The sequence below is a fragment of the Rutidosis leptorrhynchoides genome, chromosome 9 (assembly GCF_046630445.1).
Source record: "Rutidosis leptorrhynchoides isolate AG116_Rl617_1_P2 chromosome 9, CSIRO_AGI_Rlap_v1, whole genome shotgun sequence".
In the NCBI taxonomy this organism is placed as follows: domain Eukaryota; kingdom Viridiplantae; phylum Streptophyta; class Magnoliopsida; order Asterales; family Asteraceae; genus Rutidosis; species Rutidosis leptorrhynchoides.
This window is the reverse complement of record NC_092341.1, coordinates 295833128-295857639: the sequence shown is the minus strand read 5'-3', so window position 1 is coordinate 295857639 and position 24512 is coordinate 295833128. Positions and strand designations below refer to the sequence as shown.

Below are 24512 nucleotides of genomic sequence, written 5' to 3'. Positions count from 1 at the left end.
CAAAAAGCGGGCAAGCGGTCCGAAATGCCCCGTTACCTGCAAAAGAATCCAAGGGGTATATTTATAATTTCACTATATTATTGGTTTATTGTTAGTTTGAGCAATATAGTTTTCGTAGTCAGATTTGTGTTTTTTGATTTTATTTTGAGGTATGAAATGAATTGTGCTGTGTATGTTGTATATTTTAATTATAATTTTATTATTTTGTTTTAGTAAGTGATGGTTTACTTTGTGTAATAATGAGGATGATGATAAAATCAGACGGATTCCCAGTGACCGCTTTTCAAAAAAAGAGAATGTGATCTTACGACCAGCTACTTCTGACTCATTATCATACATGAATACATACTATCTACATTTCCTAATATATTTTTTGTTGTATTTCTAAAGTTTAAGATTTTGTTAATGATAAGGGTGCTCTTAAAAGTTGTTTGCATGTGTTAAATCTATAGTTCTTTTGTTTCAAGTTTAAGATGTTACATTCATTAATCAGTAGGAAGTTAGATAAATATTATTTATTTTATACACTTTGATTCACTATATTATCACAGTTGTTTTTTTGAATATGTTTTCGATTGGAAGTGTTAGTTAATTGCTGCTGCTATTGCTAAGAAGTTACTAAAGTTGTATGAATAAAGTGAATATACAATAACTTGACTTAATATATGTGATGGATACAGATTCCACATTTGAGGCCTGCTGAATACAGGCGGTCAAGGTTATCTAGAAACCTAAGAACAGTTAATCGTGCTTATGGTAGGGTACTGTCTGCGGGTGCTGTACGTAAAAGGTATAATTCTTTTGATGTTATGTTTATTGCTTTGATTAAATTCTATTATGATTTTAGTTGATTTTGTGTTTTTGGAATGGTTAATAGAATCATCAGAGCGTTTTTGGTTGAAGAACAAAAGATTGTGAAGAAGGTTTTGAAGATCCAAAAATCTAAAGAACGAACTACATCTAAGAGTTAGATTTCAGAATGTACTTGAGTCAGTATTCTTTAAATCCCTTGGATTAATTTTGGATACAAGCTACTAGTGTGAAGTGTGAAATAGATTTGTGAGGTGGTATTTTGAGTATGTAATTGAGCTACTTTTGTTCGTCAATTGTTAAATCTAAACATTTACAGAGTATGTTTTTATTTTGAGTTATTGAATTATGATCATATTAAGGTGCAAAAGACGAGAAGATTATATGTTGTGAAAAAAGATGGAAGAATGGATGAAAATGAAAGAAGATGAAGAAGAGTAGAAGATGAAAGAAGGTGAAGAAAGGTGAAGAAGGACCAACGATATAATTTTATCTTGAAAAACAATTGATGTAATATTTGACAAACATGAGGGACCAAAGATGTAATTTTGAAAGTGTGGTGACCTACAAGTTACCTGTTACAATAGGTTAAATACATACAATAGCAGAAATATAAAAGTTGATTGCATACAATAGGAAATCTAAAAGTTGAATGCATACAATAGGAATTTGGTGAAAGTTCAATGCATTTTCATATACTTTTTCCTTTCTCTAATTTGAGAGGATGTATGGTCATAAGTTAAATATTATTAATTTTATAAAAATATTTTAAGTATATCACGTGTGTTTGATGAAATTAATTTAGAGCAGAAACTTATAGTTGAAGTTGGAGCTGGTAGATAAAACCTATTTTTAAGCTATAACTTGGAACTTATTTCTTTTATAGATGTTTGATAAAATTGCTGGATGTTTGTAGTTCGGGAGGTGATTCTTACTGTAACACTCTGATTTTTTTTTTAAAACACAGCGGAAGTACATTTAGTTACTAAAGTAACCCTGGTTAATACTTTTAACAACCCGTTCATATAGATTATAAACGAATTACAATAGTTGATTTCATTGCGAGGCATTGACCTCTAAATGGTACATTTTACAGACATTGCATTCGTTTCTAAAAGAGAAACTTTCATTTCATCGAAAGTTGACAGGCATGCATAGCATTTCATAATATATCCAAACTAATAATGATTTAATAGTAATCTTGTTGAATTCAACGACTCGAATGCAACGTCTTTTGAAATATGCCATGAATGACTCCAAGTAATATCTCTAAATGAGCAAATACACAGCGGAAGATTTCTTTAATACCTGAGAATAAACATGCTTTCAAGTGTCAACCAAAAGGTTGGTGAGTTCATTAGTTTATCATAAACATTCATTTTCTTCACTTTAATAGACCACAAGATTTCATATATTTAATTGTACACGTAACCCGAGTACAAAATAGTACGCATAACCTGCGAATTAAAAACCATTCATATGGTGAACACCTGGTAACCGACATTAATAAATGAATCTAGAATATCTCCAAATATACAGGTATACTCATCTGTATATAAAATCGAAATACTAAAGCATCCGTAACCCGGATGGAACGTGTCAAAGTCCATAGATCTATCTTCAGGATTCGCGTCAATTTGGGGGGTCTGTTCCCAAATTCTTAGGCTACCAAGCTAACAAGGGTGATATCCGGTATAATAATTCAACCATAGAATGTAGTTTCAGTACTTGTGTCTATTTCGTAAAACAGTTATAAAAGCAGCGCATGTATTCTCAGTCCCAAAAATATATATAAAAAGGCAGTAATGAAACTCACGATACTGTATTTCGTAGCAATAATGCAAATGACGGCACTGAACAATGCAAGGTTGGCCTTGGATTCACGAACCTATATTAAGTATATATATTTGTATGTTGGTCAATATCTGTCTAACAATTTAGGTCAAGTCATAGTGTATCACAATCCTAATGCTCGAGATTATCATGCAAAAGTTAACAAAAGTCAATTTGACCCATAATGATTTTCAAAATTTATACATGTTTATTATATAACTTAAATATAATCGTTTTATATATATTTAAATATATTTATTAGATTTTATTATAGTAAATAATAAAAGTCATTTATTAAAAAAAATTTATATTAAAGTTTATATATGATAAAATATACTTTTATATATCTTAATTAGTAATATTTATAAAGTTCACTTAATATCATAAAACTATTGTGGTAGGTATTATTAATGTAATTATATTACGCGTGGTAAAAATATCTTTGTATCCCATATTTATTTGATAAAATAATATTGATAATAATAATAATGAGTAAAAGTTGTATTATTTTGTAATAATAATAATTATTATTATTCTACTAATAATAACAATATTTATACTTACTAATAATGATGATAATTCTAAACATGATAACTTTAATAACGATAACTTTAATAATAATAATAATTCTATTCAAAATAATAATTTTTAATAATATTAATACTAAAATGATAATAATAATGATATTTTATAATAGCAATGATATTCCTATTAAAAATGATAATTTTAATAAAAATAATAGTTTTAATATTAATGTTACTTTTAATAATAATAATAATGAAAACGATATTTTTCTAAATCAATGTATTACAATATTTTAATTTCAACATGATACATATACTCTTTATTTCCTAATCGATTTGTTTGATAGCTTTTAGTCCTCTTTTATATCGCATTCATAATAATGATAGTAATCATAATAATTAGATGATACTAATATTAGTTTTAATGATAATAATATTAATAATAATAAATATCATAATAATATTAATGATAATACTAAATATAATAATAATAATAATAATAATAATAATAATAATAATAATAATAATAATAATAATAATAATAATAATAATAATAATAATAACAATAACAATAATAATAATAATAACGATAATAACGATAATGTTAATAATAATCTTAATAATAATCTTAATAATAATAATGATAGTAATACTAATAACAATGACAATTTTTAATGATAATACTTATAACGATAGTAAATATTAATAATAATCATAATTATTAGATAATAATTGTAACGACGATAATAACGACGATAGTAGTAATATCATTTTAACAATAATAATACTAAAAATAATAATAATTCAGTTGACTACATCTTTTGATCCGTTCATCTAAACCACACGATTCCTAAATGAAAAGTTATTGATTTTTTGTCAGCTTTCCAACGACATGCATATCATATACCTTATCCTAGTGGCATATTTATTAAATTCATGATCTGACATAAACTATATAACGACAAAAATAAACATTCAAGCATGCATGATCATATATACTCGAACACTAATCAGGGATTCACTATTAATATATAAAAGATAAGATATGAATGCTCACATATCAATATTGAGATTAAATATTGCAGGAAAGTACGTAGACGCAACGGAGATGATAAACGCTAGATTTAACTCAAGAGCATATCCCCGAATAATACCCATAACCTCCATAGTTATAACCTGATGTGTGAAATCTAGTATATAAATTTATCACTGGAAATATGCCTGGTTTAAAGATTACTACACACTAACGGGCAGTGTACCCGATCGTGCAATAGTATAAAAATGGTAATTCCAAGATCGTTCCAAGGACAGTATTAACGTGAGAATTAAGTTTGTAAATAAAAGTAAACTAAGTTAAACTATGAAAATCGAAAGTACGAGATAGTTTGTTTTGCGGCTATTTAACGATTAGCCAAATCAAGATAGCTTTAAAAGTAAAAGACAATATTTTTGGTTTTTAAGTTTAAATAAAGGAAATGCAGACTCGACAGAAAAATAAAGATATTTGAATTCAATGGATAAAAGAATGTTCGCCCAGATATCCTATTCGCAGTGTTGGATGATTTGTTATTAAGCACTAGTTCTATTAATCAATGCACGCAATTACAGAGTCGGTTTACCCAGAGTTCTCTTTTAGCAAACACGTCAAACTAGGATTAATTGGCTTAGGGTTCCCTTTTACCAAATACCATCTTTCGTTTGTGACTTAGTAACTAGCTAATTATAAGATTAAGATTCAATTGGTTACGCGTTCGCTCCACACAATTCACCCCTATTTTGTTCAATTACGTTACCCGGTTTACCCCCTTGGTCCAGTAAGCACCCAATCGGTTAAGACAAATCAATTGGGAATTAGATCACTAAATTGAAACAGGGTTCCCTTTGTTCAAACAAGATTCACTAATCAACCTAGTAACAATAATTAACACCCACAAGAATGGTTCTTTAATCAAAACTCATAATTAATCATGCATCAATCAATAAAACATTAAAGTGTCATCCAAACACTTGCAAATATTCAATCTAGACAAACATTAAAGGTTTAGCCTACAATCATGGCTGAAATCAAAATAACAATCAAAGACATAGAATAATTCATTGTTGATAACAAAAGAATAAAACTAATTAAAGATTGAAATCTGAATGATACACGAATCGAGACTTGTTCCCGGAATGATTAATACCTTAGAATGACCTTGAAGATCTCCAAAAATCACCTAAGTTCGTCAAAAAGTGGCTGGAATTCGTCAGGATGCGATTATTCTTGATTAGGGTTAAATTCGGGCTTAAATACTTGCCAAAATAGCTGAACCGACAGACCTGTCGCGCCGCGGAGTTAATGGTCGCGCCGCGACATTATACATGAAATTTTGATCTTCTTAACTCAAGTTCTGATTTGAAAACACGTGTACGGCCGCGCCGCGGAGGCCTTTCTCGCGCCGCGGCAATTAACTGTTTCTGGTTCCTTCGACTTTTACACACTTTCTTATCTTGAATCATCTAAAAACCCAATATACCTGCTAATTACTTAACGTTTCCATCCTCGGTGCACCATTAGGAATAACAATCCAACAAAATGCCCCATAAACTTCATAAAACACCACTTTCTAATAATTAGCTCGTCAAACTTCGAACAACTCAATATTATCAATATAACCGCCAAAACGTATCCAAATGGACCAAAATGTAACCGATATCGCCAATGAAAATGTGTATAAAATACGCGATATCAAACCACCCCACACTAGAGTTTTGCTTGCCCTCAAGCAATAGAACTCGAAAATTATCTTCTACAATATAATAACGTCTTCAAATATGATTGTAGAACCAATGAAAAAGAAACCAAACAAGCATCTAGCGTGGGCACGATTTGGCAAAAATAACAACCATGGTTCCCACTTGCATTCCCCCGATGTAACTTCCCAAACCGCAATCAATATAAATCAATATAGTAACCAAAAATAATCTCGATAACGTACCATAATGATGAAGTAAAGAATCTCGAATATAATCTTCAATGGAACCGGGAATCAAGTGGAAACCTAGCACCAAAGAATAAGCAATCGAACACATGTGCCAAGAGAACGCACGGGCTACCCCGCAATTGGTCAAGCCAAGCCTCCCACAGTACCTAACATCGCGAGATGTCGGTAGAAAATAATGTGCTTAGGAGGATACACATTACGTCCGGATATCATCGATGGTTATGAGGTAACCGTCTAATCCGTTAAGTCAACCATAAAGATTGAAGTTCATCAGGCTTAAAAGCTGATATCTTACCTTTCCGGAGGTTATCCACTGGGAATCTGATCAATCACTGACATTTTGTGTATCATGGTGCGCTTCCCATTAAGCTAGCAAATCTCCCTCATTGAGAAAAGCTTCGACTACCAGTTTCCCTGTTTGATGTTGAGGCCTGGTAGATTTCCCGTCGATTTTAGCAATGACTTTTCAAGACTTTTCGTCACCCTACAACTGGTCTGGACTACAACTTCTGAAATAAATCAGCAAGTGTGTCGTTCGGGAGACTTGACTCCCTTAAGGATGGAATGGATACATCCTGTATGGTCATAAAAGGTGGTCGAGCGCATACATTGTCCTTGTTAGGAGAAACAATGAAGACCGCCCTAAAAAGTTTTCGATCTAGCGTATGGCCCGGCTTCGACCACACGATCCAATCACCGTTCATACGGTTGACACCCGTTTTTATACAAGTGACCTACGTATGAACTGAATGTTCATGTAGGATTTCACATTCAAAATAATGAACGTGTTTTGAAAGTTCAAGACTTTCTCCTCTAACAGTACCTCATCGTGAAATGATGGGTAATGAAATGGCACGCTTAAGAGGTATACGTACCAAGTAGGACGGTCGGAAGACTTTACTTCCTTAAATGAGTGGATCTGAATCACTCGGAAGTGCCAATCTGTTTCAATTGACACCGGTTTTGAAAAATCCCGAAAACCTTCGGGTTCCATAGCTTTTGGCTATGGGTTGTGTTGTCTAAGCAAACACAAGCACGTAGCTATTGCTCCTGAAAAGGACAGCACTGGTGAAGCTCAAGGCTCCTCTTCCCACAGTATCACATCATTAAATGATGCAATAATAAAATGATATAGTTTCGGAAGTATGCTATACCAAGTAACCAAAAGTTTTTGATCTGGCACGTGATTCGGTCACAATCACGCTATGCAATCACCGCTCTCTCACGGTTTACACCCGTTTTGGTACAGGTGACCTACTATTGAGTTCTTCGAACTCGTAGGATTTCATGTTCAAAGGTAATGAACATGTGGAACAACTTTGGCTTCTTTAAACATAATGAAATAAATACCAAGCCATACCTTAAACAAAGGTTTTGGTCGAAATTTTTAACTACATTTTATATATTTTTTTTTTTTTTTTTTTTTTTTTTAACTAACTAATTTTTTCATTTTTTTTATATTTTCCCCTAATTTTTCAATTTTTTTTTTTTACGACCAAAACCCCGTGAAACGTCAAGTCTTTTAAACATCAAAACCAAACTTATGATGATTCTATTAATAACCAACCCGAGAGATTTTACATCCCCCACCCCACACTTGAGATCAAGTAATGTCCCCATCACTTGAGATCAAAAATGGATTAAAATCAAAAGGGTAAGAAAAATAAAAACTTATCGAGCTTAACCACAGATCGTGGAATGACAGTGACAGATGGCGCTGAACTGACTGCCAGCATAAGAACATCGTCCATTCCCGATTCTCACACAAATATCATCACTCAAGTAGTTTTGCTGAACTTAATGCCAGACTTGAAAAACCGTTTCATCAACAACCTATTAAAAAGAAAAGCAAGCAAACTACATAAATGGGCAAGGTGGTACCACCCGGTACCGAAACGCCTTGCCCCGAATAAGTCTCAAGTACATCATACGAAAAATAAAAATATCAAGTACAACCAAATCGAAAAGAAAATAGTCTTAAACCAATACAACAAGATCAACGGGCACGCAGGCCCTCATCACTGAAACCCGTCATACGGCCAGCTGCCGTACGGGTACTGCTGCTCATATCTGCGCTGGGCATCCTGAAATCTCTCCCTCTCATCATAAATCGGGGCCTCAACTCGAGGCCTAACCTCACTCCGATAGTATACTGGTTGCTGAGCGATGGTACCAAAATAATTCTCTGGATCGTGGTAATAGAGGCGATCGTTGTGGCGCTGCCAGTCATGACCATAGGCAATCCACTGCTGATCATGGTTTATTTCATCCAACCTTTCCTCCTGCCTAACATTACTCGCCTCAACTCTTTGTTGGCTCGCCCACATTCTGTTATCATGTTCCCGCTGATCACTACGGAAATCACGAAACCCACTCGACATACCAACCTGTATATTACCCACCGATGAAACCAAACCATCCCAAATTTCTTGAGAAATTCCCCATTGCTGCTCACCCCCAGCTTGCACATTTGGAGCAACCTGCTCCGGCTCATTCACACCCTGATTAGCACCCCCAACCTCGGGTGCTTGTGGCTCGACAAACGGCACCGCTGTATCTCTACTCTCATTCCACATAACGAAATTGGCATTAAAATAAAACCTTAGATTAAAAGGTTTCATAATCTGCAGCTGATCAGTCAATCTGGTGCATCTACTAAAATCAATATCGAACCATTTTGCAATTCGTGTAACAAAATGGCCACCAAGAATTGGCCGTGTGGATCGAATCTCTCGTGAATGATTAGACAAATATGTGCCAATAAGATTGCACAAATCCACATGTGCACCTCGCGTATATCTAAACAAAATCCATAGCTCGGTGGAATTTACTTTATCATTCCCATTTCGTCGGGCACAAAAAGTACTTGATAAAAGCTTTTGAAACAACCGTAAGTCTTTTCGTTGAATATCAGAGCCCTTGGATTCATTTGACACAAAAGGCACCAAACCCGATATTTCCTCCCAAAAATCACGCTCAAGATAGCCTTCCTGATTACCAATAAACTCTGTCTCCTGTAAATACCGTTTCAAAAGATTATCGGTCCACCCTTCAAACAAATTCAACGCTCGCGCTAAATCGAATCGACTCATCGCTCTTCTCTCGCCCCCCAATCGAAAAGTTAAGAACCCTTTATCTTCCCCATTTCGTCTAGTACGAAAGCTTAGAGAGGAGAAAAATTCAACAATTAATTCCCTATAAAGATCCTCTCTTAGGGACATAGCGCGTTCCCATGCATCTAGTTCGAACCCACAATAAGACAACGACAACATGGAAGCAATCTCCTCTTTAACCTCATCAGATGCTCTGTCTAACTCATCCCAGCTGAAGAACCAAGTAGCTTGGATGTTTCGAACCGAAATAAATGCATAGTATTGAGAAAATTCTTCCTGAACTGTTTCCAACCACACTTCCGGGTCGGTTCGTCGTTCTTCCTCCATACGGGCCTGAGCCGTGGAGGATGATGGTGCACTAGCTCTGCTTCTCTGCACAAATTAAACAAAAACAAATCCAGACACAAACATTGAAGAGTTAGCGTTAAGCGAAATCAACATGTTCCACATACTTGCATCAATTGTCATCAAACTCGTTTCAACTTGAATTAAACATTTAAACAATAGCAAGTATCCAAAACATATGTTTGTGTTTCATGTATCACATTCAAACTAATTCCAAAACTCTTATAGCATAAATGTGTTTCTTTAAACAACTAACTTTAAACTCCATATAACAAACTTCATCATATCAACCATCCAATTACATCAAGATTAAACAACTCCACATTCAAATAGTCATCTCATTAATCACAAAAACTCAACAAACTTAACCAATTCCAAATTCTCACATGAAACCCGCCCAAATTACCCCACACTATCTTAAAACATACCATCATTAACAATCAACACCCTTTCAAACAAAATCCCCAAATATTTAACATGAAATTCGAATTTAATCACTACCATAATTTCAAGAATCCATATCATGCATAATCAACACAATAAATCATGAAGAAACACAATAATATCAAATTCCTCAACAATTAATTCATATTAAAGCATAAAAGATTCAATTAAACATAACCCCTTAAATTTTCAAACATGAACCCTAAAATTAACACGATTAATCAAGATTAATGAAAGAAAAAGCAAGAGATTAGTTAAAATCGGACCTTAACCGGCATGATGTAGCAATTAATTGAAGAAATTAAGAAGTGATTTGGGTAATTGAATTTAGGGTTTGAAAAGCCTTAGGTGTTCTTGAGATAAGTGTGTGATAATATGTGGTGTAAAACTGATGCATATACCCTAAAAAGGGTCAAATTCGCGACGGGTCATGTAATTATTCGGGTTGGCCCATTTAACTTTAAACAAAACCGGGGGTTCAGTATCTGGCCGCGTGATTCGTCGCGCCGCGATGTTAACTGCCGCGCCGCGGCAGTTCACTACCCCTGATGGTTAATTCTTTTGAGAAACGTGAATCCCCAAACCAATGATTCCTCGCGCCGCGACCAAAATTGCCGCGACGCGGTAATACACATATTTAAATATCATCTTTAAGTCCCTTTCTGTTTCCAACCTACGCACTTCTCCGCGCCGCGAAGGCCGTTGCCGCGACGCGGCAATACAAAGGGAAAAGCCACTTCGTTTTTTTACAATTCAGCATCCTTTTTTAAAAAAAAACAATAACCAAAAACTACCACAAATCCAACTAGTAATCAATCAAAATCAATCATTTAGCAATTTGGACTCAACAAACCCGTGATCGCACCTAATTATACACACTATACAACAATGTGAACCTTATTTAATGAGTCGTTCACGCAACTCGTCCCCAACTTCAAGTGGCGTTGGGATCGGGTTCAACGTGAACCTCGTCATCAATCACTAACGGACCATCAACATACTTCTTCACACGATGTCCGTTAACCTTAAAGGTGATACCATTCGCATTTTTCAACTCGACCGTACCGTATGGGAACACCTTAACAACCTCAAATGGTCCCGTCCACCGGGACTTGAGTTTTCCCGGTAAAAGCTTTAATCTAGAGTTAAACAAAAGCACTCGATCGCCTTCGTTAAACTCTTTTGGACCCTTTAACTTCCTATCATGCCATTGCTTGGTCTTTTCTTTATAAATCAATGAATTCTCGTACGCATCAAGGCGTAACTCACCAAGCTCATTCAATTGCCCCGCCCTTAGGCGTCCGGCTTCCTTCAAATCTAAATTGCACTTTTTAAGTGCCCACATAGCTTTATGCTCAATCTCCAATGGGAGATGGCACGCTTTCCCATAAACCAACCGATAAGGAGTGGTACCAAGTGGCGTTTTGAAGGCGGTTCTAAACGCCCACAAAGCTTCATCGAGCTTATTTGCCCACTCCTTCGGATTCGACCCCACAGTTTTCTCAAGAATACTTTTAAGAGCTCGATTGGTATTCTCAACTTGTCCGCTCGTTTGGGGATGGTATGAAGTAGAAACTTTATGGACAACTCCATATCGCTTCAATACCTTCTCCATTTGAGCGTTACAAAAATGAGTACCCCTATCGCTAATTAAAGCTTTAGGAGTTCCAAATCGAGAGAATAAACGCTTAAGGAACGAAATCACAACTCGTGCATCATTTGTGGGTAAAGCTTGCGCTTCGGCCCATTTAGACACGTAGTCAATGGCAACGAGTATGTAACTATAATTCTGAGATTTCGGAAATGGCCCCATAAAGTCAATTCCCCAAACGTCAAATACTTCGCAAACTTGGATGCTTTGTTGAGGCATCTCATCACGTTTGGTGACTTTACCGGCCCTTTGGCACGAATCACATGACTTACAAACCAGGTGGGCATCTTTGAAGATTGTCGGCCAATAAAAGCCGGCATCATAGACTTTACGCCCCGTAATTTGGGGTCCAAAATGCCCACCGGTAGGCCCACTATGGCACTCGGTTAAAATCCGCATACACTCATCACCGGAAACACACCGGCGGATAATACCATCGGGACAACAACGAAAAAGATAGGGATCCTCCCAGAAATAGTACTTAAGGTCACTGAAGAATTTCTTCCTCTTTTGATGTGACCACCCTTTCTCCAAGAATCTCCCAACGAGATAATTAGCTATGTCCACGTACCACGGCTCATCAACCCTATCCACTTTCATGAGATATTCGCCGGGAAAATCATCATGAATGGTAGTCTCATCGAGAACCTCACGGGAGGGGTTCTCAAGACGTGAAAGGTGATCGGCCGCCAAGTTTTCAGCACCCTTTTTATCCCGGATCTCCACATCAAATTCTTGCAAAAGCAAGATCCATCTAAGAAGTCGTGGTTTTGCATCCGGTTTAGCAAAAAGGTACTTTAGAGCAGAATGGTCCGTAAAGACAATAGTCTTAGATAAGACTAAGTAGGACCGGAACTTATCAAACGAAAAGACCACCGCAAGGAGCTCTTTTTCAGTGGTAGTATAATTTAATTGCGCTCCTTGCAAAGTCTTGCTTGCATAGTAGATGGGTCGGAAATGCTTCTCGACCCTTTGACCCAAAACTGAGCCAACAGCGAAATCAGATGCATCGCACATAAGCTCGAACGGTAAGGACCAATTTGGAGCAATTATGATTGGTGCATTGATGAGTTTCTCCTTCAAAAGCTCGAATGCCTTTTGGCACTCGTCGGAGAAGTTCCACGGGGTGTCCTTTTCAAGGAGTTTATTCATCGGGTTGGCAATCTTAGAAAAATCTTTAATGAATCGCCGGTAAAAACCGGCGTGCCCGAGAAAACTCCTAACACCCTTAACATCGGTAGGGGGTGGAAGGTTCTTAATAGCGGTAACCTTTGCGGGATCCACCTCTATACCGTTTTTAGAAATCTTGTGCCCGAGAACGATGCCCCCTTGAACCATGAAATGGCACTTCTCCCAGTTGAGCACAAGATTAGATTTTTCGCACCTGACCAACATCCGTTCTAAATTAAGAAGGCATGAATCGAAAGTGTCACCGAAGACCGAGAAGTCATCCATGAACACCTCCATGCAATCTTCGATCATGTCATGGAATATGGCCATCATGCACCTTTGAAAAGTGGCCGGAGCATTGCAAAGGCCAAAGGGCATGCGTCGATATGAGAACGTGCCATACGGGCACGTGAAAGTAGTCTTCTCTTGGTCCTCGGGCGAGATAGGAATTTGAAAATAGCCCGAGAAACCATCGAGAAAGCAATAGAAACTGTTTCCCGCCAACCTCTCTAGCATTTGATCCATGAAAGGTAGCGGGAAGTGGTCTTTACGTGTGGCGTCGTTCAACTTACGGTAGTCGATACAAACACGCCACCCCGTGACAGTCCGCGTGGAAATTAACTCATTTTTATCATTGGTGGTAACAGTCATACCACCTTTCTTCGGTACACAGTGTACCGGGCTAATCCATGGACTGTCAGAAATCGGGTAAATCAGACCTGCATCAAGGAGCTTTATGATCTCTTTCTTCACGACATCTTGCATGTGCGGGTTCAACCTCCTTTGGCGTTGCACCACAGGTATGGAGTTATCCTCCATTAGAATCCTGTGGGTGCAATAGGAGGGACTAATACCCTTAATGTCGTGAATCTTCCATGCAATGGCCGGTTTATGGGCCTTTAGCATGGTTACAAGCTCAGTTTTCTGACCTGCTGAAAGAGAAGAAGAAATAATTACCGGAAGCTTAGATTCCTCATGCAAGTAAGCGTATTCCAAATGATCTGGAAGTGGCTTCAATTCAAGCTCGGGAGGTTCTTCAATCGAAGACTTGCTCCGGTAATTTGAATCACGTTCAAGTTCTTTGAACTCCTCTTCAGTCGGCTCATAGCCGTTTTCCATCAAGGTGGTTAAAATATCCACCTCCTCAACCTGCACATCCTCATCAATCTCAACCAATGAGCATTCTCCTGAACCCTGTAACTCTGGGAATTCCTGCAAAAACTCAGACTGGACATTCACAGTGTTAAGAAAATAACATGTATCATCAGTGTGGCCAGGGTATTTTAGAGCATGGTCGATTGAGAATGTTGCACTCAAATCGTCTATCCTAAGGGTCAACTGTTGGCCATACACATCAATCATACACCTAGCAGTATTTAAGAATGGCCGACCCAAAATTAGTGGAATCCTTTCATCCACTTCCATATCCAAAACCACAAAATCCGCCGGAAAAACTAACGTCCCGGTCTTCACTAGCATATTCTCTATGATTCCACGAGGGAATTTAATAGAGCGGTCGGCTAGCTGCACAGCCATACGCGTGGGTTTTAACTCCCCGGGGTCTAGCTTTAAGTAAATAGAATAAGGCATTAAATTAATGCTAGCCCCCAAATCCGCCAAAGCCCTCATACAGTCCAAATTACCAAGTAAACAAGGAATGGTAAAACTTCCAGGATCTTCAAGCTTCTCGGGAAGCTTGTTTGCAACAACCGCTGAGCATGCGGCATTCAACCTGACTGAAGACACGTTCTTCAGCTTCTGCCTGTTAGTCAGCAAATCCTTAAGAAACCTCGCATACTTAGGCAAACCTGCAATAACATCAATAAAAGGCATATTTATGTTAACTTTTTTAATCAAGTCCATGAACTTGGACTTTTCGGCCTCTAGCTTCTCCAATCGCTGTTTCCTCGGGAATGGGAGCGGTGGTTGATACTCTCTAACTACCGGTTTAGCAGCAACAGTAACCGGTTCCTTAACAACTTTTTCAGCCACCTGTTCCGGCTCCTTTTCCTTTGCCGGTTCACTTTCAACAACCGGCTCACTATCATTAACTAACGGTACCCTCAAGTCATACTCGTCGGGCTTCCTCGGTGGATAATATGCTAAACCACTTCGGGTGGTGATAGCATTAACATGCCCGTTTTTCGGGTTAGTATCCGTCTTGCTCGGTAACTCCCCCGGTTTCCTTTCACTACTCTTATTAGCAAGTTGACCAATCTGCTGTTCAAGATTATGAATAGCTGCTTGTTGATTTCGAAACATTTGGTCATTCTTTTCATTATTCTGAGTAACGGTAGTGACAAGTTGAGTCTGAGATATCACTAACTTCTCGATCATAGCCTCAAGGTTGGACTTTTTCTCTTCGACCTGTGGTTTCTGAAAATAACCGGGAGCTTGCTGCTGAAAACCTCCACTAGAACCCGGTTGGAACCTCGAACCCTGATTACCTTGCGGATTATAAGGATTATTGAAATTCCTATTAAACTGAGCACGTCCCTGAAACTGATTGTTATTCTGCTGACTAATATAGTTGACCTCTTCTTTCTGATTCATAGTCAAACCCGCATCACAATCTTTGCCCAGATGCAAACCTCCACAGTATTCACAACCAACCTTCATACCATGAATATCCTTGTTCATCTTCTCCAAATTCCTACCAAACGAATCCAACTTAGCACTGATAGACCCAAAATCATCATAAGCACCTGTACCTGTAGTCTCTGTTCTCTTAACTGAAGCAGAATGGAAAGACTCATGATCCTGATGCCACTCATGAGAGTAAGCAGCTTGCTTTTCAATGATTTCTAACGCCTCTTCTTCAGTCTTATCCATTAACGTACCACCTGCAGCTTGATCAATACTCTGACGCGTAGGAATATCACAACCTTTGTAGAAAATCTGAACCTTCTGTAAATCATTCAACCCGTGTTGCGGGCACGAGCGTAACAAAGTAGCAAAACGGTCCCAAGCATCAAACAATGTCTCACTGCTCTTTTGTCTAAATTGAGAAATATCTGCTTGAAGTCGAGCAGCTCGAGATGCAGGGAAAAACTTTGACAAAAACTTATCCTCCAAAGTCTCCCAAGATGTAATCGTACCCTCAGGTTGCTTATCTAACCATCTCTTAGCTTCTCCCTTAAGAGTCCAAGGGAAAAGTCTTGTCTTAATTGAAGTGTCGGCAACCTCATGGAGCTTAAACAAGTTACAAACATCATTAAAATTACGAAGATGCTCGTTAGCATCCTCGGTATCTTTGCCATAGAATCGGCAATCAGAAGAAATCAAATTCAGGATCGGCCCTGTAATTTGAAAAGGCTGAGTAATATCCGGTTGAGTAATCGAATTGCCTTGGCCTCCTCGGGTGGCCTTTAACTTTTCAGCCATAGTCTGAGGACGGGGTGCTTCTCCTTCGGCCATTTCTTCAGTTTCTGTAGTATCAGACGAAGCGTAAGAGTCTTCTTCGTTAAAAATTTCAGGTGGTGTCTCGGGCACCACAGTCTCAGAAGTACTTCCCAAATTAACGTAAGTATCACCCGATGAAACTGATGAATCCACTGTTAACTTTTGCTTCTGACTTAAAGCTTTAAACAACTCTCTTTCAGGCTCGTCAAATGGTTTAACAATTGGAGAATCTGAAGAACGCGTATGTTGCATGCACTACCTGTAACTGCAAGAACACAGCTAACAAACCGATTAAACGCACCGACTCAATTAGAATTAAATTAAACTAAACAGTTAAAATTAACTAAGAACAAACTTAATTATCAAACTTAATTTTCAACACAACTGTCCCCGGCAGCGGCGCCAAAAACTTGATGTGTGAAATCTAGTATATAAATTTATCACTGGAAATATGCCTGGTTTAAAGATTACTACACACTAACGGGCAGTGTACCCGATCGTGCAATAGTATAAAAATGGTAATTCCAAGATCGTTCCAAGGACAGTATTAACGTGAGAATTAAGTTTGTAAATAAAAGTAAACTAAGTTAAACTATGAAAATCGAAAGTACGAGATAGTTTGTTTTGCGGCTATTTAACGATTAGCCAAATCAAGATAGCTTTAAAAGTAAAAGACAATATTTTTGGTTTTTAAGTTTAAATAAAGGAAATGCAGACTCGACATAAAAATAAAGATATTTGAATTCAATGGATAAAAGAATGTTCGCCCAGATATCCTATTCGCAGTGTTGGATGATTTGTTATTAAGCACTAGTTCTATTAATCAATGCACGCAATTACAGAGTCGGTTTACCCAGAGTTCTCTTTTAGCAAACACGTCAAACTAGGATTAATTGGCTTAGGGTTCCCTTTTACCAAATACCATCTTTCGTTTGTGACTTAGTAACTAGCTAATTATAAGATTAAGATTCAATTGGTTACGCGTTCGCTCCACACAATTCACCCCTATTTTGTTCAATTACGTTACCCGGTTTACCCCCTTGGTCCAGTAAGCACCCAATCGGTTAAGACAAATCAATTGGGAATTAGATCACTAAATTGAAACAGGGTTCCCTTTGTTCAAACAAGATTCACTAATCAACCTAGTAACAATAATTAACACCCACAAGAATGGTTCTTTAATCAAAACTCATAATTAATCATGCATCAATCAATAAAACATTAAAGTGTCATCCAAACACTTGCAAATATTCAATCTAGACAAACATTAAAGGTTTAGCCTACAATCATGGCTGAAATCAAAATAACAATCAAAGACATAGAATAATTCATTGTTGATAACAAAAGAATAAAACTAATTAAAGATTGAAATCTGAATGATACACGAATCGAGACTTGTTCCCGGAATGATTAATACCTTAGAATGACCTTGAAGATCTCCAAAAATCACCTAAGTTCGTCAAAAAGTGGCTGGAATTCGTCAGGATGCGATTATTCTTGATTAGGGTTAAATTCGGGCTTAAATACTTGCCAAAATAGCTGAACCGACAGACCTGTCGCGCCGCGGAGTTAATGGTCGCGCCGCGACATTATACATGAAATTTTGATCTTCTTAACTCAAGTTCTGATTTGAAAACACGTGTACGGCCGCGCCGCGGAGGCCTTTCTCGCGCCGCGGCAATTAACTGTTTCTGGTTCCTTCGACTTTTACACACTTTCTTATCTTGAATCATCTAAAAACCCAATATACCTGCTAATTACTTAACGTTTCCATCCTCGGTGCACCATTAGGAATAACAATCCAACAAAATGCCCCATAAACTTCATAAAACACCACTTTCTAATAATTAGCTCGTCAAACTTCGAACAACTCAATATTATCAATATAACCGCCAAAACGTATCCAAATGGACCAAAATGTAACCGATATCGCCAATGAAAATGTGTATAAAATACGCGATATCATAACCCATAATTTTCATAGCTCTATCCCGCTCGAAAACTCATTTTCAAAACATGCGAGCAGCACCTCGTCGTAGTATTTTATGTATAATTCTAATAATAATAATATTAATATCATAAGATTAATAATAATCTTTAATAATAATAATATTAATAATTAAAATAAATAAATAAATAAAATAAGTAATACGGAGCAATAAAGAGAAGAGAGGTTGAGAGTGAGTAAACTGAACCGCGAATCGAGCATTTTATTTAACTGGACATGTCCCTCACTGCCATGCGATTGCATGGCTCTTAAGGATTATACCCATGCGATCGCATGGGTTACCTTTACAGCCCATACTCGATTAAACTTATCTGCCCACACTCATTTTATAATATATAATAATAATTATATATTTAATCTATTTAATTAATTATATATTATATTATATTTACACGCATAGTGAACCTGTAATTTTTGTTCCGATGAATTGTACATTGTCACTCGACTTATGTCCTGATTCCGGTTTCTCGAACGCTATTACGTACGCTTAAAAAACTAACACTTTACGTTACGCGACGTGTGCTTTTAACAATAATTAGACTTAATCAACGACAGACTATATTACCCAAAGTATAATCTTTTCATTTGAGCGTTGTGATCATTTGCTTCTATAAATCAATGTTTCGTTCTATATATATAATAATATTAATCAAAACGTTTTGTATCTAATTACTATTATATTTAATCATTTTGTAAAATATATAACTATATACATATCTACATATATATCTATATATCTTTATTTAGAAATATAATTTGTACATATTATAATTAAAATATTTATTTAATAAAATATTATTTAGCTTTTCAAAACTAATTATATTTCGAAGTTTATTAAAAATCGTTTTCATAATATAACATAAATTGGTATGAAACATTTATGTACTAGCCTTTACTCTGACTTGTCAAATATTTTAATTACTTATTTAAATATCAAACGACTCACTAATCGAATACTAATGTCGTTTATTAATAATTTGAAATATATATAAACACGTTTTAATTATAAGTTGCAAGTTATTTATATATTTATATTCAATTAAATCACGGGCCGTTATTATTTATAACTTTGTCAAAAGGTTTCTAGAAAGATTCTAAATTTTAAGATAACGTTAAAACCTTTATCCTTATTAAAATGGCTCGGTAACAACTTTTCAAAAGTGGTTCTAGATATTTATAAAGTTATATTCGTTTTTAAAAGAAGACGTGACACTCTAATAGTTATATAATTCCTAAAATTTATAACAATAAAAGATAATGATGATAACTTTAATAATCTACTTCTTGACATATTGTAAAATGTGTTAATCTTTCAAAATATATCGTAGCACGTTTTATATTTATAATATAAAGCTTTAATTATATTTTCTAACTTTATATATATTCAAAATGTTTTATATTATTTAAACAATAACTATATGTACTTCTGATTTATAAAACATTAATTAGGTTTTATATTCATATTCAAATTACTTTATAAAACGTTTTTAGTAATAGAATTCTTGAAAACGTTTTCATACATTTGAAATCAAATAACTATAATGAAGTTTAACTCCTAAAACTAATTATATTCAGATCACATATCTATTACTAGAACTTATGTTTATTTTTAAATCCTTATAAGTTTGTATTAGCTTGTTTAATAACAATCAAATGTTACTATAACTATTAATTGTAATCGAAACTGCTTATATATATGTTCAATATACTTTGACTATATACATACACGTTTCACATAACACGTCTTATTACATAGATGTTTATCTAAGACGAATAAGTATACGTTTAATACTTTATTAACGTTCCCAAGTCATATAATAACTTATTTTCATATCAACCAAACCGTTAAATGTTTTATTAATATTTCTCAATTTAATAATCACACATATGTATATATTCATACATGTCTATTTACACATAGTTGTTCGTGAATCGTCAAGAGTAGTCGAAGGGTAAATGAATACATGAACACAGTTCAAAGTTTTTGAGATTTCAATAATACAGACTTTACTTATCGTGTCAGAAACATATAAAGATCAAGTTTAAATTTGGTCGAAAATTTTCGGGTTGTCACGGTACCTACCCGTTAAAGAAATTTCGTCCCGAAATTTGATTGGAATGGTCATGGCTGACAATAAGTATGTTTTCATGACTCATATGAGTTTGAAATTAGAGTTTTATCGTCTTATAGTAATATGTATAAAACAATTTATTTATGTGAAGAGTACGAGTGAAGCTATCGCAAAAGAGTGAAATGAGTAAGTGTAGATTCGTCATATCTTTTGACGTAGATAGGATTGATTTCCGGAGTTCAAGGGATTTAGAGAAAATCTTCGTAATAAGATTTGATTCTTCGGTAATTAAGGAAATTAGGATCCGCTTTGATTAAATGCGATAATCTATTTTGATTGCCCTGTCGGATATTTTTACTATATATCCACCCTCTTCGTTTCCTCATTTCCATAGCTCACACCTTCTATTCTTCCTCCCTCAATTCATACTTTAAAACATTCGTCAATATGCTCCATCCCATTCTGATCCTTGATATACTCCTAACTTTCATATCTGTCATTCTTCTCTTTCATCTACCACCGGAGGATTTTATTTACTTTTACTATTACCTTGGGGTTATAATATTTTTAATTCTCCCGTGTCTTTACGTTGCAATACATATTGATATACACGGTTTGTAATTTATGTGTTGCTGTCGGACTTTATATCTTTCCTTATTTTTCGAAGTCCCTGCTGCTGTCTTGACATCTACAGTTAATGATCTTTTCTGTTTGCTGCGATTTATACCCCTTTCTATTTTAAGTTTCATGCTTTTATTTTCTTATCGCAAGTAATGGTCCAGAATTCGTAGGTATGGAGTTTCGAATTATCATAATATACTAGGTAGAAAGAAAAGGCAGTAGCACGATTTGATTTGTCAAATTACCAGAATATCCGAAAAAGACTGAATCATCAAGAAAATATTTTCTTGATATTTTTAGAGGTTAAATAGAATACCAGAGTCGTGTAACATGGCACATGATGACGGTATGGTCTGTGAATCGTCATGTCCCATTAGAAACTCAACATGACTTACTGTAATATAATCACGTTGATCAAATGTCATTATATTATACTAACTCATGCTTCAGTTCCCAACACTATTTCAAAAACATTCATATTTTAAACTCGAAGGTTTCAGAATTTAGAAACTAAAATAGTTTCTTTTATGATGTAACACAGATAGCGCGAAGAGGTAAATGATTTCGGATAACAATAGTTATGAAGATATCTTCAGAAACATCGAAGATATTTATAATGAACGATATGATGATATATTAGAATATCTAAGATCAGAGGATGATGAAGAATATTATCCGCAAGGGTTTAGAGTAAGGAGTAAGGTATTCGCTAAAGACTTCAGCAGACATTGAATCATTTGAATTCTTTGAAGGCAGATTTAGTCTTTGTGATTTGTTCACTGCCTCCTTCATGGTTTTCTCAATCCATTTCCAGTTCCAAACCTTCTATTTTTCCGAGTTTCAAACTTTTAACTGTTACGGTTGTCTACAGTTTATGATGCTTCATTCAGTTTTTCCAAAAATTCAGAGAACTAATTCGTAGATTGGGGTGTTTTTCAGAAACTTCACATTCGAAGTATGTAAGTTTTGGAGATAGACGTTATATGTATATGTATATATATATATATATATATATATATATATATATATATATATATATATATATATATATATATATATATATATAACTGTTGGTGTAGAACTGCTGCGAAATTCAAGAGTAATGATTCAAGCTTTTTGGTATGGCAACTACTATTACAAGATGCAGACGAGTATATGATAGGGTTCCAATAAATAAGTATAGTGATTTTTTTTCGAAGAAGCTTGAAGATCAATGAAGTTGTTGGTAAGTTTACTGCTAATGTTGCGAGATATAAAAAGTTCCCCGGTAACAATGATGAAGGGGTAATCGTTATAATAAGGCTTATTCAAATGAACAATTGAAGTTGATTTGTTGGAGCTGTGACAAAATTGTCTACGTTGAAAAGGGATTGAAAAGTTATTTTTGCTAATAAATACCAAAGGATTTGGCACGGATACGTGTTAAACCATGAGAGTTTTTCAGGTGCATGACTGTGGGTAACATGTGGTTGGATCATCATCTCGATTGTTCATTATTTGAAGTGTCTTCAGGAATTTCGAGGGGTTTGAACACAAATTGTAATCTTTAATATACATATGATGTTCTAGGATTTTGAATGATACAAATATTTTTTTTTTCTGGTTTCTATGAATAGAAATGATGTTCTAGTACAGTTTTGAAGTCAAAGTATAAATTTGAAAGATGTAGGAATCTAAGAGTGATGATTTTGGTTATATCTCGAATTGAATTCTGAGATTTCAAAATCATAATATGTAATTAGATTTGAATGAGTATGGTTGTTTTGATTTCTATAAAAGAATGTATATTGTTGTGAAAGTAGTGAGTATAGTTGGTGATTGCTGAATCAGATTCGAAGAATGTAACATATTAATTATGAATTTATATATATCTCTCGGGTATTACCTACCCGTTAAAAAAAATTCACAATTAATATTTTGTACAAAAGAATTTTATTACAATCTTTATGAAAATGAAAATATTTGTGTATATTTTCTTCAGATGTAACATAGATTTAATGAGTTAATATTAAATTAAACTCATTTGATTTACGATTGAAACTAGAATTGAATAATCCCTAAAACTTTAGAAATTACATAACTTTTACGGAGTATTTCTTCAATGAAATTGAAATTATGAATTAATACTTTGTTATTTGTTGATGCATGATGTTGGTGTTCGTGGAATTCTTTGTAAACTTCGCAAGGTACGAATGACGTTATCTGAAAAGTTTCGAGTACATCGATGATGAAAGTGTAAAATCAAACATATATTTGAATAATACACTTGATTTATTATGAAATGGAATTCATTGAATTGAAACAGAGATTGTAGTTAACGATGATTAAGTCACTAACGAAGGATGTGCATCATAGCATATTAGTAATATGAATTAACCGAGTAGTTAAGATTCACACATACTCCCTCCGTCCCATCTTAAATGTCCACTCTTGACTTTTCAAAGTCTTTATTTGTCAAATTTGATCGTAAATATTTTTATTTGTGTTATATAATGTATGATGAAACTTATATGAATGAATTGAGTTTTAAATGTGTGTTCATTCCATATAATTTTCATCAAGTATTATATAACACAAATAAAAATATTTACGATCAAAGTTAACAAAGAAAGACTTTGAAAAGTCTACAGTGGACACTTAAGATGGGACGGAGGGAGTTATAGCTTAGTATGGAAAGATTTATTATGGTTTAAAAATTTATATATATAAGATATACATATAAATCCTTCAGTGGAAATGAGTTAATACATCATAACTCGTTATTTCGATATACCTATTGGTGATTGTGTTTGTCGGTATCATTGGTGGTTATATAATTGATGGAGCTTGTAGTGTTACAGGTGTTGGTAATACTGACGGTGATGCTGGCGGTACTGGCAGTGCTAGTGATGCTGACGGTACTGTTGATGTTGCGGGTAAACAAGTCTAGCTTGTAATTCGTGCACCATCCCTATCAGGGTTTCTATTCTTCCCTGTATCATTTCTATCCATCCATTCATCTTGGTTTACGGCTATGATTTGAATAAATAATCTCTAAAACTTTAGAGATTACATAATCACCGTAGAATATTTCTCCGATGAAGTTACGAATCAATACTTCATCGTTTGTTGTTATTGGTACTCCTTGGTATCTATGGCGTGTGTGACGTTGATGCTCGAGGTACCGATTGTGATGTTAAAGTGTGGGGTGCGGATGTTGCTGTTGGTGGTGGTGATGGTACTGTTGCTGCCGGCGCTGCTGCTGGTGCTTGTAACCTTTGCACCATATTCTCTAAAGCCACTACCCGAGCGCGAAGCTCGTTGACTTCTTCTTTTACACCGGGATGATTGTCGGTTCGGACGAGCGGATGAATAAGATCTAGAATTCGAGATAGTATATAGTCATGACGAGATGCTCTGGAAATGAGAGAGAAAATGGTGTCTCGAACAGGTTTGCCGGTAAGTGCTTCAGGTTCTTCGCCAAGAGGGCAATGTGGTGGATGGAAGGGATCACCTTCTTCTTATCTCCAGTGATTAAGTAGGTTACGAACCCATC

The 24512-nt window shown here is 35.4% G+C and overlaps 1 non-coding gene across 1 annotated transcript; it reads left to right on the top strand.

Annotated features, from left to right (window-relative positions):
* Positions 1–239: 239 nt before the first annotated feature.
* On the top strand, positions 240–329 carry LOC139869604 (small nucleolar RNA R12). Its single transcript, XR_011766207.1, has one exon. It is a non-coding gene; the product is annotated as a small nucleolar RNA R12 (small nucleolar RNA).
* Positions 330–24512: the final 24183 nt, after the last annotated feature.